Below are 17677 nucleotides of genomic sequence, written 5' to 3' on the forward strand. Positions count from 1 at the left end.
GTACAAGAAATGGAATGACTTGTTGTCATTTTGGTTATCATCGTTAAATCACCCGTAGGCCTTCCTGACTGAGGGAAAACCGCTTGAGGCGGGTGGAAGGCAGAGTGGAGTGAGTGCCTCCCAACCATAGGAGTCCAAGTGGACTGCCTGGAGGAGGAAGCAAGAGAAGAGTTTGGGAGGAGGGAAGCCGGCTCATGGCCCAGCTCCTTTCCCTTGGGTGGGGTCCTATCAGCCAGGCAGAGGGCAGCAGAGACGATGGGGCGTGGGCAGGGGGTGGCAGGGGAGAGACAAGCCACGCGCTGACTGCCCTGTGGGGACCAGATACCTTTTTGGGGACCACTGGCTGCCTTGACCCTTTCCCTGATCTTGACCTTGACCTCAACCAGGCTCACTTTGGGGCTGGGCTCTGAAGTCTTGTTCTGGAGTATGCAGGAATGTGTGTGTACATGAGTGTCCAAATGTGAGTGGGGCGAAGAGCCTGGGGTTGGGGGTGGGTCCCGATGATGGCTTAGGGATGTCTGCGTGGCTCCAGAGCCGTTTCTGCGTTTGCACCCGAATGGCGTCACCTGGGCCCACCACGGGGATAGGATGCAAATGGGGGGGGGGTCCTATGTGGGCACTTGGCAGGGTCAGGCAGTCATTGCGGGTGTGTGCGGGGGGTGGGCACACAGCTGTGCCTGCTGGTGAAATTCCCCTGGTAGTGAATGTCTGACTGCTGCCTTCCATGTTCAACCTGCTGGGAGCCTGGTCTTTTCCGTCGGCTTGGTCCTTGTTTTTCTGCTCTCGAAGCACAGATTTGGGGTCCCTCACTTTCCTCCAGCTGGGCCAAGAGAGGTAGAGGAGGCACAGACACCTGCGTTTTCCTCCAACAAAGTGCTGAGGACGGGGCTCCCGTCCCCCCAAGCTGGGCTGGGGGAAAGAAGGGTGTGTGTTCATTTTCCCGTCCACAAAGCCCCAGATATGGAGGCGCAGGAGCCAGGGGGAGGGCTGTGAATGGCCAACTGGGTTCTCCCTGATCCACATGTGGTCGCTGGCGTGTTGGGCTTCAGAGCCACCATTTTGCTGCAGACGGCCATGTGGCCGCGAATGTCTGCACGGGTCCCTTTGCAAGTGTCCCCGAGTCTCCAGGTGTCCATCGTCGGGTGCTGCCTGCCTGTGTCTCCGGGGGTCATCCGAAGTTCTATCTCTGTGTATTCTGGCAGCAGTGAGGTTGAGGGTGTGTGCCCGTTGGGTGTCTGATGTCGTCTTTGTGTCGCGGTGCTGCGGTGGCATGGCATGTCCCTGTGCAACCCAATGTATCCTCTGGATGTGTGGCAAAGGTCGTATCCGTGCGCCTTACTCTGCGTGTCGACCTGTGTCAGCAACCGTGTCCGCGCCTGTGTCTCCAGGTGTCACCTCCCCCGTGGCATTTTGCGTGCTGGGCTCGTCCCTCTGACCACCAATGTGCATCTCACCACAAGGGCCCCTCTCCCTGGCCTCCCTTGGCTTTTTGGCAGCGTGCGAAATGCCCACTATGGCGGCCAGGCTAGCGGCTGGGAGCGGGCCGGCCTCTCCACGGCTTCCCATGAGGTCGGGCAGCCGTGGTGGCCCTGCTGTGGGCCCCGCCCGTGCCCCTGGCCCGGCATGGACAGAAGCCCGTTGTGTGGCGAGGTGCGGGTGTGTGTTTGGGCCGCCCACAGGCCTCCCTCTGTCTGCCGGGTGCGCATTGATCTTGGCTTCTGCCTGTGTCCGTCCTGGCCTGGCCAGCTGGGGTGTCCGGCTGTCTCTGTGGGCTGAGCCCTCCGCCCCCACTGCCCCCACAGTCAAGCCTGCCCTGAGTCCCACACCTCCTGTGCCTCCCGCTGTCCCTCAGAGGCTCTGAGAGCTCAGATTTGGAAACTGAGGGCCCCCCCTTCTTTCTCTCTCTCTCTCTCTCTCTGTCTTTCCTCCCTCTCTCCTCCCCTCCTCCCGCTCCCTCTCTCCCTCTCTCTCTCCTCCTGCCAAACGCGTCTTGGCTCTGTCTGAATATCTCTCCTCCTCGATTTTTGGCTCCAGCTCTGGGCGCGTTCACTAAAAGAAGGGCTAGCTCCCCCCTTCCCTACCCCCCCCTCCTCGCTGCCTCCCCCCTCCTGAGGAGCCCCTCTGAGAGCGGGAGTGGCCGTGTGTAGCGGCCTGGGCCCCCCAAGTGGGCTGGGCCAAGGGGGCACAGGCCTGATGGGTGAGGGGGCTGGGTGGACAGGGCCTGGCAGCCTGAGGGGGGCGGCCGCCAGGGTGACCGTGCTGCCTGGCTGGCCGGGCGGGCAGGTGGGGAGGGGTCGGGGGCATGGAGCTGGGGTGTCTGGCTTCTGGTGGGGCTGGCAGGCCTCTGTGAGGCGCAGCTGTGCCCAGAACTCTGAGCTGCGTTTGCCACCACTACCGATGTGGCTGCGCCAGCCGGGGAGGGGGAGGCGGGTGGCGGGCACTGCGGCGATCCGTAGCCAATCGGAAGCCAGGGTTGCTCTGGGGAGCTTTCCCCCTACTGGGGCCCCACCCTGAGGGGAAGCTGGGGGGTGGTGGCCAGCAGCGGGCAGGGGGCCGTGCCACCACCGCTGCTGAGGACCCTGCCCCCTTGGCCGAAAGCTCGGTGCCGGTCTTCCTGGCACCGATCGGGCAAGGGCGGGGGTCTGTCCCCACCTGAATCTGCGGGAGCCCAGCCGGAGGAAGGGGCAGCTCAGAGGCCCACCCTACCCCCTTGACCTGAGGAGGTGGCTTTCAGCCCCGGGGGCAGTCGGGACCTGGGGGTGGGGGTGGGGGGGCAGATCATCCGGGAGATCCCATCGAAATATTGGCTCCCGTAAAATCGTCTCGGGCGGCTTATCCTGGGCCCATCTCACACAAAGTCGCACCCCGTCACCGGCACACGCGGGCACAAAGGATCACGCCGTCACACACAGGCACAGCACACCTTCCCTGAATCGGGAGCGCACAGACACCGGCGTCCCCACACAAAGGGACTTGCCTTCAGCACGCCAACGCCTAGAGACGCCCACCACACCCGAACACGTTGGCGTGGGCGTCGCACGCAGGGACGTGCGCTTGGGCGCAGACCCGCGGCCGCGCACGGTCACACGGAGACGCGCCACGCGGCACACGGCGCAGACACGCGCGCTGCTTGTTGGCAAACACACAGGGGTGTGGAGCGTCTCACGGACCCACAGACACTCGGCGAGAGGCACGTGCACGTGCCAGGCACCCAGAAACGCACGCGAGAGCCCTGATCCCCGCACCCACCCCACCCCCCAGACACACAGGAGCACATGCGCTCAGCGTGCACGTGCACACAGTGTGTTGCACACAGCAACACACCCTCAGACATGCCGTGACGCACACGCACACACTTGGCAACGTCTGGGAATACATTTGGTCATCGCACTCGGAGGGGCGTCCGCTGCCGGTGGGGGGAGGCCAGGGATGCCGCCCAACACCCCGCAGCGCCCAGGACGCCCCCACCACAAGCACCCATCCGGCCCCGATGTCACCAGCGCCGAAATGGAGACACCCAGCCCTCGTATTGTCAGACGCACGCAGTAACACACACGTGGACACAACTCACACCCACGACACACACGCGCACACACACGCACAGGAGGCTGCTGCCAGCAGCCGCACACACAGTCTTGCTCATCAGGACCCAGAGGTTGTCGCAGATGCAACACCCCCTATACATAAGCCCGGGCACAAACGGTCTGGCCGTACACAGTCCCGAATTGCCAGGTCCATGTGGCTGAGCGTCACGCCCACACAGACATTCACACCTGGCTTACACCTGGCCCTGCTTGGAAATGGTGTCTGAGAGATGACACCTGGCCTCCTCGGACCTCCCCTCTGCCTGCCTGCCCTCTGGCTGTCTTTGAGCGGCAGATTCAACCACCCTGACCTCTCCTGGTGGAATTTGGGACTCTGAATCCCTTGGGCCGGTTTGTCGCAGCCTGGGGAAGAAGCTTGGGGAGCCATATGCCTACCCTGCCCCCGGGGCACCCCCAGCCCTCCGGCCTCACGGCCCTGCTCTGACCGTCCCGCTTCTGGAAGCCATCGAGACAGTCCAGGATGGAGGCGAGGCTAATTTCTGAAACTCTTGTCCTCCGTGGGGCTGTCTCGTTACTCCTCTGGCCACGGACTCTTCATTTCTGACTCCGCAGAAAGAGACCAGAAAGATGGCTGGCAGAATTGTGCAGGGAGAGAGCATTTTCTAGGATTATAATGACATGTCCTAAAAGCCATAGTGATTGGCTAAAGTGTGCCGTGTGTGTGCTTATTATGTTGCGCCCTGTGCTGAGTGTCTTCCCAGCTTGTCCCCGTGGAATCCTTCCACGTGAGGCAGGGGTGGCAGGGGTTAGCTGTGCCCAGTGGGTGCTAATAAGGCAGGCATTTGGGACATTTAGTCATCATCAGGGGAGTGGGGACTCGGAGCCAGTTTCCTGGGTTTGAATCCCGGCTCTGCTCTTCACTAGCTGTGTGACCTTGGACGAGTCGCTCAACCTCTCTGGGCCTCTAGTTTCCTCTCCCAGGTTATGGTAAGGATCAGAGGAGTTGACTTGTAGAACGTGCTTTCACATAGTGCTTGATGCGAAATAAGCGCTTGATTTTATAGATGAGAAGCCGAGAGACCTATCCAGCGTCAGGGTCAAGGGCTAGGAGGTGGCAGAGCCTGCGCCTCTTCTCTGGTGGCCGCCACTCTAAGTCCCACTGATGGAACAGAATCGTTCGGCAGCTTATTCTCTGGCCTTTACCAAAATTTCAGAGTGGGCCGGTACACCCCCACACTCCCATTGGAAGCTTGCCCCAGCTATCAGCCCTTGAAGCCTCCTTACCACTCTGACCCTCAGATCTTCCTCCATTCGGGGCTCTGAGTGACAGCGGCTGGTTGCCTCACCCCCCTGCACCACCACTGGCCAGGCTCGCCTTCGGTACCCTGACAATGGGCACGATGCCTTCTCCCACACCTCGCTGGGCACCCTGCTGGAGCCTGAGTGCTGGGGGTGCAGCTGGGGGCCTCTGCATTCCTTCAACAAATATTTACCAAGTACCTCTGGGTGCCAGGCCCTGTTCTAGACCCCGGGGGCTCAGCAGGGAGCAAAATCAGCAGAGGCGCCGGCCCCAGTGGGAGGGCAGACAGTGAACCTGATAAACAAGGGAGTGCCCGGTACTTGAGACAGTGACAGGTGCTAAGAGGGAAAGCACAGGTAGGGCCCACGGACGCCGGGCAGCCGTGGTTTTAGCAGAGGTGATCCGGGAGGCCTCGCGGCACGGTGCTGACCTTCAACCCCACGCAGCTCTGCCACAGCTCAAGTGTGGCCTCCCAGGCCCTTTTTCCTCTCAGGGGGGACAGCCTGGAGGTCAAGGATATGTGGCTTAGCACGGATGCCCCCGCCGTCTGCCCCAAACGCGCGGCCTGTCGTCGGTGCGGCCTGAGATCACCCGTTCCCCATGCTTGTGGCTACACCGTAGGCTGCCTCCCCAAGACCAGGAGACAAGATGGCCGGGGTTTCCCCTGCGTAGAAACTGGGCGTCGACGGGCACCCGGTGTTCTCGACCCTGCTGCTCCGAGCTGGGGGTGGGGCGGGGGCAGCTGGTGGCCCGGAGTGGCACTTCCACCTGGGCCCCTCGATTTAGCTCCCCCGGGGCGGGCCCAGTTTATTTTTACCCCAGCCCGTCACCTTGGCCATGCCAGGCCGCGCCATCTCTGTAGGGTCTTGGGGACCTGCCCACGGCTCGAGGGGACCCGGCTTTGTCTGCCGGACCTCTGATCCCCGCTGGGCCGCCGCCTTCCTCCATCCCCAAAGCTCTAGATGTGAGGGGTCCTGGGCCGGGGCCGGTGGGGTCAGCGCCGCCGGCCGGCAACCACCGTGCCCAGCCTGGTGGCGTTCGGTTTGGCGCCCTGCCTGCCCGCCACCCCCACCCCACGCCCGGGCAGAGCCCAGCGGCTGCTGCTGCCAGTCTCCATTTCAAAGCTTGGGGTGGGGGTGGGGGAGCGTTGGGCGCCTCCCGGCCCCCTGCCTGTCCCGTGCCACCTGGGGCTTGTGCCCCCATGCCTGCTGCCTAGAAGGCCCCGGGCTGCCTTTCTCGCCGCCCCTTTGCAGCCCAGAGCTCGGCGAGGATGCCCGGCTGGCTTCCATCATCCCTGCTCGCTTCCTCCCTTGCTCGCCTGCTTGCCTGTAATGGCTCACCATTTTTGGCATCTCCTCCCCCTCCCCCTCCCCTAGGCACCAACCTCACTTCCACACCCGCCATCGCTGGCTCTCAGGCCTTCTCTGCTGCCTGGGGCTGGGACCCTGGAAATGAGAGTTTGGGAGGGCCAGGCGCGTGGGCACCAGGGGCTTTCTGGGTGCATATGTGTGTGTGTGTGTGTGTGTGTGTCTGTCTGTCTGTCTGGAGGGGGACACGTGCTCCGAGCCAGCGCGTACAACCTGCCTCAAGGCTGGCAGAGCTGGGCTGCAGAAAGGGGGCAGCACAGAAAGCGTAGACCCTCCCATTTCTAACCAGACCCAGGGACCCAGAGTCAGCCTCTGGGCCACCAGGAGATCAGGGTGGGCCTTCTTGCCAATGTCCAGGGCCTGGACTGGCAGAGGCAAGGCTTTATCTGTGGGGTGCCCAGATCCTTCCTCCCCCGCCTCCAGGTCCCCCCAGGGCTTCAAGATTCCTGCTCCTCCTCCTGGAACTTTGGGGAGGGGAACTCAGCCCCATGTTGGGCACTCATGCCCCCAGAGGGGCAAGGGACTTTGGAGGAACCGGTTTACTACCCCCCCCCCCCCCCCAAGCTCGCTGCCCGGGCCTCTCTGCCTCTCTCGGCACTAAACAAAGTTTGCTAAGTAACTTCAAATGTTATTTGAGGACGGCCTGGCCTCAGCCCAAGGCGGCCCTGTGGAAACTTGTTTTTCGCTGCCGAGGCTACAAGTATCAAAGACACGCTTTCGGGGGGGGGGTGCTTCGATGTCTCTCCCCCCTCTGTGGCAGGGGCTGGCCCTGAATGGACACACAGACGCACAGAGGCCCGCACCGACCGAGGGACGCATCCGTCATGCGGTGTCTTGCACACGACACGCACAACAGCCGTGGACCACAGCCCATATAGCACACAAAACATACACGTCCTGACACACCGAGAGGGGGGCGGGGTTCACAGGGTGCTGCCCCCAGCCCACAGGGCCTGGGAGTTTTCCAGCCGGTGAGGTTTCTCGAAACCTGAAGTCCTGTATTCTCAGGTCTCCTGGGCATGAGCTGGTGCTCAGACAAGTCCCTTCCCCTCTCTCGGCCTCAGTTTCCCCAGCTGTAGAGGGAAGAGGTGGGCCGGGGTGGTGTGTGTTCTCGTCCCTCCGGCAGGGTTGATATAAGGAGCGAGTCCCTAAAATCAGGGTCTGATACGAGCCTAGAGTACAAGCAACGTTTTTAAGTGTTAGCGGGCATTTTTGGCAGCCCCGACCACCCCCCAAAACCTGATACGTGCCCACCGCGACTGGAGGCCCCAACCTCAAGCAGCCCCGGGTTCTCCAGGTCCCAGGGAAGAAGTGTCTGGTCTTCTCACCTTCTCCCTCCATTTCTCCCCTCCATTTCTCCCCTGGTTTTTCTTGAGCTTTCCCCAAATCCCTCCTTCTCTTGGTCTCCACCAGCCCTGCCCAGGCCTGGAGCTCAGGGAAAGTGTGGGAAACAGGCTTGGGGTCTGTGTCCCTCACTGAAGCCAGCCTGACCGGGGGGTCCTGCGCACCCTGAGATCCCCGATGGCCCTCCCGGGATCCTCTGAACCCAAGCAAGAAGCTGGGGCGGGGGGGGAGCGGTGGGCACCCGAGTTGACCACAGCGGGTAAAGGGGAGGCTTTATCGTAGGGTCCCCCTGACCCGTCACCTACCGAGGCTCACAAGCAAAGTGGAGTCCACTGGACACAACAGAAAAGCCAAGGCCCGAGAAGACACTGGACTGACTCTCTGTGGTCCCTGAGAGCCTCCCTCTCTCACTGTCAGCCAGACCCTCACTGAGGTAGGTTTTCGGGAGTCCCCCAGTCCCAGCCCTACACACTGCCTCATCTCCACTCACAGTCGGTACCCGCAACACCCCGCCACCCGCAGTCTGTCGCGCAGTGACAGCCTGTCACAGGCACTGCCGCACACCGGCACAATCTGTCGTCCACGCACAGTCTCACACACAACCTGTCACACACACGCACACACACACAGCGGCACAGTCGCACGCACAGCCAGCCTCCCGCCATCACACCAAGCGTCACAGCTTGTCACAGCCATAGACTCCTCACAATAAAAATAACAGCTACCAACTCCAGAGCAATTATGCCTGGGCAGCAGGCGGAGTGTGTGTGTGTGTGTGTGTGTGTGTGTGTGTGTGTGCGAGCGCGTGCGAGCGAGCGCGTGTATGCACGTGACCTCCTGTAACCCTCTCAACCTGAGGCGGCTATGAGTAACCTGTTTTACAGATGAGGAAACAGAGGCCACAAGGTCAAGTGCCAAGGTCATGGCGCTAGAAATGGGGGTGGGGGAGGAATTAGTCAGGCCCCCAGGGGCAAGCAAGGCTTAAACAGGTCACCCTGCCTTTCAACTCACTCCTATTCAGCCAGTACTCACCTTCCTGGCCCCCCCCGTGGGAATTCCCTTCCCATTCCCTGGATGGGCAGAACTGAGGTTCTGAGCAGTCCAGCCAAGAAACAGGGGAAGGGGCCTCAAACTGTCTGCCCTCTGCTGAGGAAATCTGAGCCATGCTCTCCACCCCAAATGCTATTTGGCTCCTTGTGGGCCCGTGGTGGCAGGATTCCGTGTGTAGGAGCCTTTGACTGGGGCCAGGGTCTCTGTCCACGGGGTGGGGGCGGGGGAGCGGGGAACTGGCAGCTGTAGGCACCAGTGAAGTCCCTCAGCCCTAGCCAGGGCCCAGAGACTCCCCAAGGCCCTCCGCATTCCAGGGCGATTCCTCCTCCCCCTCTGCTGCCCGCCTTCCCTCACTTTCCCCTTCTTTGTTCCACCCCTGCCGCTCCCCGGGGCTTCCCCCATTAGAGCTGCCCTGGCCAAAACCAACACGCCTCCAATGACTTCCCGCCGAGGCTGGCCGGGCAGCTGGCCCTGCCCCCTGGCCTGCTCAGGCTCTGCTGGCCTCAACGGTGGCCCCAGCACACGTGGCCACTCCTAGGGGGCTTGAAAGCACACGTGCACGCCCTTGCACAGCATCCCGACGGTGCACCCTGGCACCCGCATACCCACGTCTGACCACCCAGCAGGGCACTCAGGCGGGCTCTCGTGTGCACACCTAAGCACAGTCCTGCACAGAGGCTCAGATGGGTCTCGAGCACACCCTTGCCTGGCACTCCCCCCATGGGGATCCCAGGCACCACCAGTTAATATGCACACGCAGGCCTGACACCCCAGTGAGATTGCCAGGAGCACACATGGCCATAAACATGCCCTTGCCCGACATCAGATGGGGCCCCCCCAACACACACACACACACACACACACACCCCACATGCATTCTCCTGCTTGTGCCCGGACCTGGCTCCGAGCGAGCACAGGCACTGCCCTGTGCCCCCATGGGTGTGCTGGGCCAAGGTGGGCCAGTGAGCCCAGGGGAGCTGCTGGTGCCCACACACGCGGCTCCAGGCCCACGCAGGTACTCGCCTCCCCAGGCTGCACACGCGTGTGTTTCACGTGAGCCGCACACCTGCCAGGCCGCCCAGGGCACCTGGCTCCAAAGCAGCATTCAGGTTGTTGGGGGAGGAGACCGGGAAGCGGAGGCCTGATTCCCACCGCCAGCCGCCAGCCGGATTTCTCTTAGAACACCCGCCTCCCCAAATGTCCCTGGGGCGAAGGTGAGCGCCCAGAACTGCTACCCAGTGGCGCCCCTGCATGTGATATATTTATATTGGAAATTTGTACCTTTAAATATAATTTATATAGAACCTCCCCCCCCCATTTCTGCTCCACGTTTCTACTTGGATTTTGCCACCCCCCCACTCGGCTTCGTCCCAAACCTGCAAACCCACTTCGCCAAGCAGGGACGTGGGGCCAGGCGGCAGCAGCCTTCCCCCTTCCCACTGTGGACGCCCCACGTTCTTAAAGGCCGGGCCACACCAATGAATCCTGCCGCGCTCCCCCCCCCACCCGAAACACAATCGCGGGGGTGGGTGCTGGCGGCCAGACGTTGCTTTTTGGTGTGTGTTTGCTGTTGCTGCTTAAATTAATCCTGAGTGACGGCCCACAATTCCTCTCCACAAAGAGGCCATTTAATGCCCCCTCCTCCGCCGAAACTTCCCTTTGCCCCCCTGAGTCCAGCTGGGCGACTCAGACCCTGCGCTGCCCTCCTGGCCTTCCCCTCAGGTGTGCCTGGGGCCGAGGGAGTTTCCCTGGTGCGCACCACGGACCTCAGGAGCGAGGGTGGGTGGATTTTGGAGGAGTGGGAGATAATCTTAAAATAGAAGCACACTGCTGAGTAGAGGTGGTGGTGGGGTTGCCTCAGGACTCCGTAGATGGCCCCACTGCCCCACTGTGGCGCTTTGATGCCCCAACCAGGCCGTCTCCCACGTGGCCTGGAAGATATCCCTCCTCCCCACCAGTGCGCCATGCATCACAATCGTGTGCCTTTGCAAACCCCCGGCAGAAATGTGCCACCCGTGCCACGTACTAGCCCCAGCCTATGCCCCTTGCCAGGTGCCCGCCGCCTACGAGCTCCTTTCATTGTCGCCTCCAAGGTGTTCTTTTTCTGCGTGGCATTCCGGACACGCTGCAATTAGCTCACGCCCCAAGGGGTAGGGGGGTGGGGCACAGGTGGGTGGAGGTCATGGGGAGCACCCCCCTCACCGGCTCGGGCAAGAGGAGGGCAGTGTTCTTTCCACCCGGCAGAACACGGGTGCTGACAGTCACGGTCACTTGCGCCACACACCACGGGGTGGGAAAGGACAACATACCCCTCGACGGGACGAATGGCCCCGGCCCTAGGACACCAAGAGGGCTGTTGGCCCTGAGCGGGCCTTGAGCAAAGTCGGGTGTGCGCGTGCGCGGAGGCGAAAAGGCGGGAAGCCGTCGTGCAACAGGCGCCTGTGCACACGACAGTTGGGTCGCTTGGGCGGAGCCGCGCCGGGCGTTGAGAGAGGAGTGAGGACCACTGCCCCCGAGGGCAGGTGAGGGGAAACCGGGAACAGGTGTGAAGGAGCGGAGGCACAAGGCGAGGCTTTGAACGATGCGGCCCTGAGGTCCGGAACCTTCGGTGTCCTTGCTCCCTCCCCGCCCCAGCAGCACCAAGCCGCCCGGGCTCCCGCCCGCCCGGGCGCGGCCTAACCCCTCGTGGCGACAACCCAAAAGTGGCCCCGCGTCGAGGGCCGGCCGGGTTCGCGTTCGGAGGCCCTTGCCATTTGCAGCGGCAAAGGCCGCCGCCAGAAGGGGCTCAAATGGCGGCGTTTTGGCCTGTAAGCTGGTTGGGTCCCCAGACGCCCCGGGTGGGGCTGTGGGCCGCCTTTGCCTAAGTTTCCCTCTTTCGTGCCCGTCCGGATACGCGACAGGGGATAATGCGCGCGAGGGCTTTGGAATGAATGCGATGTTGATAATTCCTGTTATTCTTTGGTTGCGCGGAGGACCTTGGGGGCTAAATGCCCCCAGAATCCGACGGCAACTTTGGGTCCTCAATCTGGAGAGGGTCCCTTCTCTGCGCCGCATTGTGCGCGCAGCGCTGTCTCCGGACCCCAGGCCTCCGAAGAGCCTCCCGGCTTCTCCCCAGGCCGCTTTTTTGGGGGGGGGGGAGGGGGAACGAGGGAGGAGAAATTTACCAGGGGAGATTTTTGTTTGTTTCGAGGGTTGGCTGGGTTTGGGGGCGTTTGGCCTCCAGCAAGCACGGGGAAGAAATGTGACTAAGTGGCAGAAAATGTGCTTTCCCTTCCCCTCTCCTCTGCCTTCAGGCCGCGGGAGTTGCGCAGTCTCCAAGAACCTTTAAAAAAATTTCCTCCAGATCCCCTCTGAGCCACACTGCCTTCTCTCTCCTGGCTGACTTCTTGAATTGGGGGTGCTAAGCCCCCTTCCCCCCACCGTTGCCAGCCATTTTGCAGCACTACCTGGGCAGGCCCTGGGGGGAAAAGGATGGAAAAGTGGGAAAAGAACGTGTGCGCCGAGTGGGCCCGACTTAACCTGTTGGAGGAGGCTGGTGTCCGGATAAAGCCACCCAGCCGCTCCTCCGGAGCTCCGAGCAGCACCCTGGCATTCGGAGAAATTGCCCCCGGGGGCCTCCCAGCCGGCCCGCGGAAACCAGTCATTAACCCGACTTCTTATCGCCCAAATTACTTAAATGCGCTTTGGTGGTGTTAGGTCCTTTAACTTTTCCATGTGCAGATGACTCAGCCTACTCCAGCTGCGCCTGGGGAGGTGACCCGGGCAGCGGCTGACCCTGCACCCTGAACCCAGAGGCGGCCCATCCCAGCAGCACCCTAGGGCCCCAGGCTCCCAGACCACACTTGGCTCTCCCCCCCCCCCGCCCCCCTCCACTTTATATTTCAGGTCATTTTCTCTCTCCCCCTTTTTTTTTTTAATATATTTTTTTAATTTAAAGGAGTTTTATTACTTTTTTTTTTTTTTTAAGCGTGAGACCAAGGCTGATGGAAACGGGCTGTTAAAAAAAGAAAGAAAGATACATGCCGGTGGCACTCTGGAGCTGGCGAGCCTCGCCTGCCTCACGACTGAGCTTTTTGGTCGCCAGTTCCCTTGTAGAACCGGGCATGGGGGCACCTGGGATCTCCGCTGCTGAAAAGGCGCTATAGAAATGCAAGGAATTATTATGATTTTAATAAAATTGTGTCTCATTTAGGAGCGCGCTTCTGCGCTGCCTCTGTCGTCGGAGCCCGGGTTTGCCGCGGCAAAGTCTGTAATCAGAGAAAAATACCAGCTTTGTTGAGGGTTAGAATGTATCATTGGCTAATGTGTGTGGTTTTTTTTTTTTTTTAAATAATGCTAAGCATTGGAATAATTAAAGAGTGAGAAATAACTCGTCTCTTCTCTCCCCTCGTCATTGTCTTATTTAAGGGTGAAAAGCGTGCTTTTAGGCAGAGCTGGTTAGTTTTAATGCGGGCTTTTTTTTTTTTTTTTTCTCGCCTGCCTTTCCCTCCGCTCCGGTCTGATTCGCAAATCCCCAAACTGGCACCAGCCGGGAAACTTGCGGCAGGCCGTTCTTCTCCCGGAGTTGGGAGCCTCGCTTTCCTTTTTTCCCCTCTTTCAGAGACAACCCTCTCCTCTTCCCTCCCCCGCCTCTGGGCCCTGACCCACTGCCTGGTTTGCGCTAGAGCGATTTAAAAAAGAAAGAAAGGAAGAAAGGAGCCGGGCTCTGGTACCCCTGTGCCAGCCGAGGGCGCGTTTCCCAGGCGGCGGGCTGGTGGGAAAGTCAAACCGGGTGGGGGGTGTGGGGTCTCAGAGGCAGAGTCTTGATGCCTACCCTGCGCTCCACCACCACCAGCGCCCCCCCCCCCCCGCAAAAGAATCAAGTATTTCTAAAGATCGCAGGATTAGAGAGCTCAGATCCCTTGTCATATTTTAAATTAAGCTGAACAGTTCTTTCTTCTCGGCCCCATATGCAAGCGAGCTGCCCACTTGGGCTGGGCCTGGCGTCCAGCCCCAGGACAGTGCTACCGCCCACGGGGCCTAGGTTTGAGGCAGGGGAACAGGGTACAGGGCCAGTGGCGGGCACGGCCTGGGGGAGATGTGGGAATAGAGGGAAGGGCTCTTCACTAGGGCTGCAGAGGTCTGCTTCAGGCTGGTGGGGTGCTAAGTGGCTGCCCTTGGTCTTCCCCTTAGTTGTGGGGTGGATGGGCTCAAAAGGAAGAGGGGTTTCCGTAGTGCTTGGGGAAGTCACAGCTCCCTGTGAGAAAGGAAAGGGAAAAGTGGACAAGAAACGGGGGTAGAGACTTGTGCCCACAGGCACCACAGGCAGTGCCTTTGCGTTGCAAAGGAGTTCTTTATTTGCTTCAGGTGTTTTTCATTAAATGTGTTTCTCTTTTGATTTTCCTTGTTATTTGGTGCTTAGACTTTTCAGCGATCCCTTGCATTTGTCTTTTTACATAAGCAAAACCCCCCCACCCCTCGGAGAGATATTGTGGGAGGTACTTTGCCTTCAGTGCTTTCTCTTTCCTGCTTTTTTTAAAATTTAATTTTAAAATTATAAAGTAAATTTAGTGCGAGTGAAAGTGAGGGGGGGAGCCAGCTGGGGCTGGAGCCAGGGAAGGGGGAGGCAGATGTAGGAGGTTTGGGCCTCCCTTCCCGAGCCAGCTCTGCCCCAGGACCCCCTCACTCCTCTCCCTGCTAGACTCTTGGGGACGGGAATGAGGGCAGCCTGCCTGGATAGGTGCTCATTTACCCCTCAGGAATCTCTGACTCCACGGAGCTACCCCCACCCCTGCCCTTACCCACACACACCCGAGCCTCCCCCCCAGTCTCTGCCCGCCTGCAGACAGGGTGAACGGAGGGTCTCTTACTCCCCCCTTGGTCACCATGGCTGTTTGGTTTTCAGCTCGGTGGGCCCTGTTTGTCCACCATACACATGCCCTGCTGGTCTGCTAACCCCGCTGCACAGTTGGTTGCCCTGTTGATGGGATCAGAGCTGGGCAGGCACAGAGAGAGAAAGAGGGACAGAGAGGCGAAACCCCTTTGGAGCAGTGAGGATTCGAGGGGCTTCTTTTCACCACGCATTTTTTTGTGGTCCTAGGAGGAGTACAGACCGCTCTGTTAACACACGTGTGTGCAGAGGTGCTCACATTTGACACGACTGGTGGGGCAGGAGCTCCTTCTAAGGCACATAAACTATGAGAACTTCATAGCTTAAACGCTAAAGGCCTGTTCCGCCGTGCCGAATATGTTCGATTTCTTAATCTGGGTGGTGTCACACAGGTGAGTTCACTTCGTGAACGTGTATCGCGCACCAGCCTTGCAAGCGTGCGATCTGCTGCTCTTTCTGCACACTTCAATTAAAAAGTTTAGTTTTAAGAAAGCAAGGAAGACCCAGCCTCAAAAGAAAAGGCATCACCTCACAAAATAATAATAATAACAATAGTTATTATTATTGTAATAAATGATGATTTAAATAAGAACGTCCTCCAGCCTGCTTTGCTCAGGTCTCCCGCTAAGGAGCGGTGGGAGGGCTTGTAAAAATTAGTGGGCTGATAAAAAAGCTCACGGGCGTGTGGCCCACGAGGCTTCCAGACCCATCCACGTGTGTGCCGAGTGCCAGGAAACTGCCTGCAGACTCAGGTTTAGCCGTAGGATTTTCACATCTCAGGACCCAAGGATGAAAAGTGGTTAAGGAAGAAGTTACTTGCCAATTACATTTTGCTGTCAACATCTGGAAAGCAAAATTGCAGCTGTTCTCCCTGCCCCCCGATTACCACCTCTCCTTTTTTCTGTACACTTAAATTTTTGTACGCGTGCCATCCATATTTCGGTTTTCTGCTCTGCTAAAACATCCCCACGGCTCTGTTCAAATCGAGTTGTTTTTGGGCTTGGGCTTTAAATACATACACATGTATCTTCTAGTCTGACAGTATAATTTTTTGAGCAGTTTATTTGAGCAGGCTGGCAATCAATTGATCATCCCTTCCCTTTTCTTTCCCCTTCTCGGCCTTCTCGGGACTGTTTAGGCCCGAAGCTTCCAGGGAGGACTTTCTGGGCTGCCTTCGCCTCTGCTCCTCTGGGCAGGTACTACCGGCTTCACCCTCCACGGCCCTTCTGCGGTGTTTTTGTTTTCCCTTCGCCCCCCAAAAATATTTGAACCAAAAAGCCTCTTTTTTTTTTCCTCCACCCACAGCAAACTGAAAGGGCTAGTGAACCGTGATTCAACAGAGCGAGGGCGCCTCTTTTCTTCCTTAGCATTAATTAACTCAAGTTCGTTAGGACGTTGGGTCTGTCGCCCACAGTTTTCTCTTGTGTGTGCTGAATCGGGTCATAGAGGGAGACTTCCCGTGCAAACAGTTTGTGTTGGAGCTGGAGGACACAGAGGGGGAGAGAGGGGGAGAAAGAAAGGGAGCTGGAGAGGGATGGATTGTGGCCGAGGGGTGGTCAGGTCCTGAGCTCCCGGCACCCCCCCCCCCCCCGCCCCGTGCCAGCCCCTGCGGGGCCTAGGCACCAGGGGGAATGAGGATTCTCGGGTTTTCTTGGCAATGATCCCGATAATAAAATAGTTGGCGGGGGGGGGGGGGGAGCAATACATTTTGAGGGATTGAAAAAATGTCTTCCTTCCAACTCCTAAAATTGTACATTTCGGGAAAGCCGCTTGCCCAGACAGGGCCGGCCCAGCTACCCTGAGCCCTCAAGCAGTGCAAAATCCCAGGCCGTTCCTATCCTGGCCACCCTGCTCTCTGCCCCCGGCTCTGGGCACTGCCTGTTGCCGCAGCAACTGCAAGAAATAGGCTCTCTCTGTGGGCCAAGGGTGTGAGGAGTGCAGACCGGCCGAGGGCACCGGGGGTTTGGAGAAACTCTCCTCTTGCCCTTGGCCCTTCTGTCCTGTGGCAGGGAGAGCAGACCAGGTAAAGCAAAGGGGTGTCACAAGGGATGCCCACGGAGCTCTTGAAGAGGGCCTGGGGAGGCTGCAAGAGGGGTCTTGGAGGTGCGGGGATGACTGGTTTGGGGAGGGAGGGGGACATCCCCTCGGGAGGATCCGCTCCGCAAGCCTTTTCTGGGATCGGGAGTTACAGTTGGCCTCCGGCGAATTTTCAACATTTTGCCTTTTGCTCCGGCCTTCTCTCTTGGCCTCTGGGTATTTTTACAGTGGCCCCGCAGGGACCTCATCTTGACGTGCTGGTTTCTCTTCTTCCCCTTGCCTTTCGGCAGTTTTTCAGTTCTCAGAGAAAGTTATGAAGCTGGCTTGTGGGGGTTCTTCCTTCCTGGGGGGGGGGCGCGCCTTGGCCACATGGGGTGACAATTTCCAGTGGTACTCAGTGGGTGAGACTCAGGCTCTGCACCGCTCTTGCCCCTCGAGGCCGGTGCCTGTCATCTGCCCTGTGTGCTCGGGGCGGAGGTCTGGGCTCTGGCCTCCCTGGCTTTTACTTCTGTTCAGTGACACAAGGAAGTTTGAAGCTAAATAGTGAATTAAAGCCTAGAGTTTTTGTTTTTCTATTCTCTGCAGAGGATGAAAGTGAATTTACAGAGGCACTAGAGAGAATAGACGGTCTCCCCAATACCTCTCTTCCTACCCTATTTTATTTGGTGCCAGGAGGGTGAGGGGAGATGTGCCTGGAACAGGGTAGCGTTGGGAGCCAGACCGAAGCTGCCTGTTGGCCCGGTCCCAGGCCACCGTTCCCGGTTTGTAGACAGGAGGAGAAAAAGAAGGGAAAGGGAGGCGGTTTTATAGGAGAGGAATGAGTGGCCTGGTTCTGATGCAGGCCCTGTCCTAGACCCAGCATGGGGGTGTGGGGCGATTCCATTCAGCAAGCGTGAGGACGCTAGAAAAACCGTGTGGGCCTGCCTTTCCTGAGCAGAGGAAAACAGGCCCAAGTCAGCCAAAAACCCGCTTTGTCCAAATTCTCTGAGCCTCCTCGCAATGTGCATTTTCTGGTTTCCATGCTTGGCATTTCCAGATTCTTGGATGATTTTACTCTGGCTGCAGAGCCCCTTCCCGCCTTCCCCCACCCCCCGGAGAGGGGAGGCCCCACCTACCTCCAGGATAAGCAGCCTGGCCCCTTCCCTCTGCTTCCTACAGTTTTGTT

General features: G+C 59.4%; 1 protein-coding gene across 5 annotated transcripts in view; it reads left to right on the forward strand.

The window, feature by feature from the left end:
- Positions 1–17677, forward strand: part of NFIX (nuclear factor I X) — a 95632-nt gene that overhangs the window by 3939 nt on the left and 74016 nt on the right. Inside the window, exon 1 of one of the 5 annotated variants that reach the window (XM_042928593.1) lies at positions 14845–14867. The exons of the other annotated variants lie outside the window; for them this stretch is intronic. The gene's annotated coding sequence lies outside the window, so the exon portion shown is untranslated. Of the gene's footprint in view, positions 1–14844; positions 14868–17677 lie in introns of those variants that run through there. 5 annotated transcript variants of the gene reach the window in all.

Source organism: Panthera leo, chromosome A2, assembly GCF_018350215.1.
Source record: "Panthera leo isolate Ple1 chromosome A2, P.leo_Ple1_pat1.1, whole genome shotgun sequence".
Taxonomy (NCBI): domain Eukaryota; kingdom Metazoa; phylum Chordata; class Mammalia; order Carnivora; family Felidae; genus Panthera; species Panthera leo.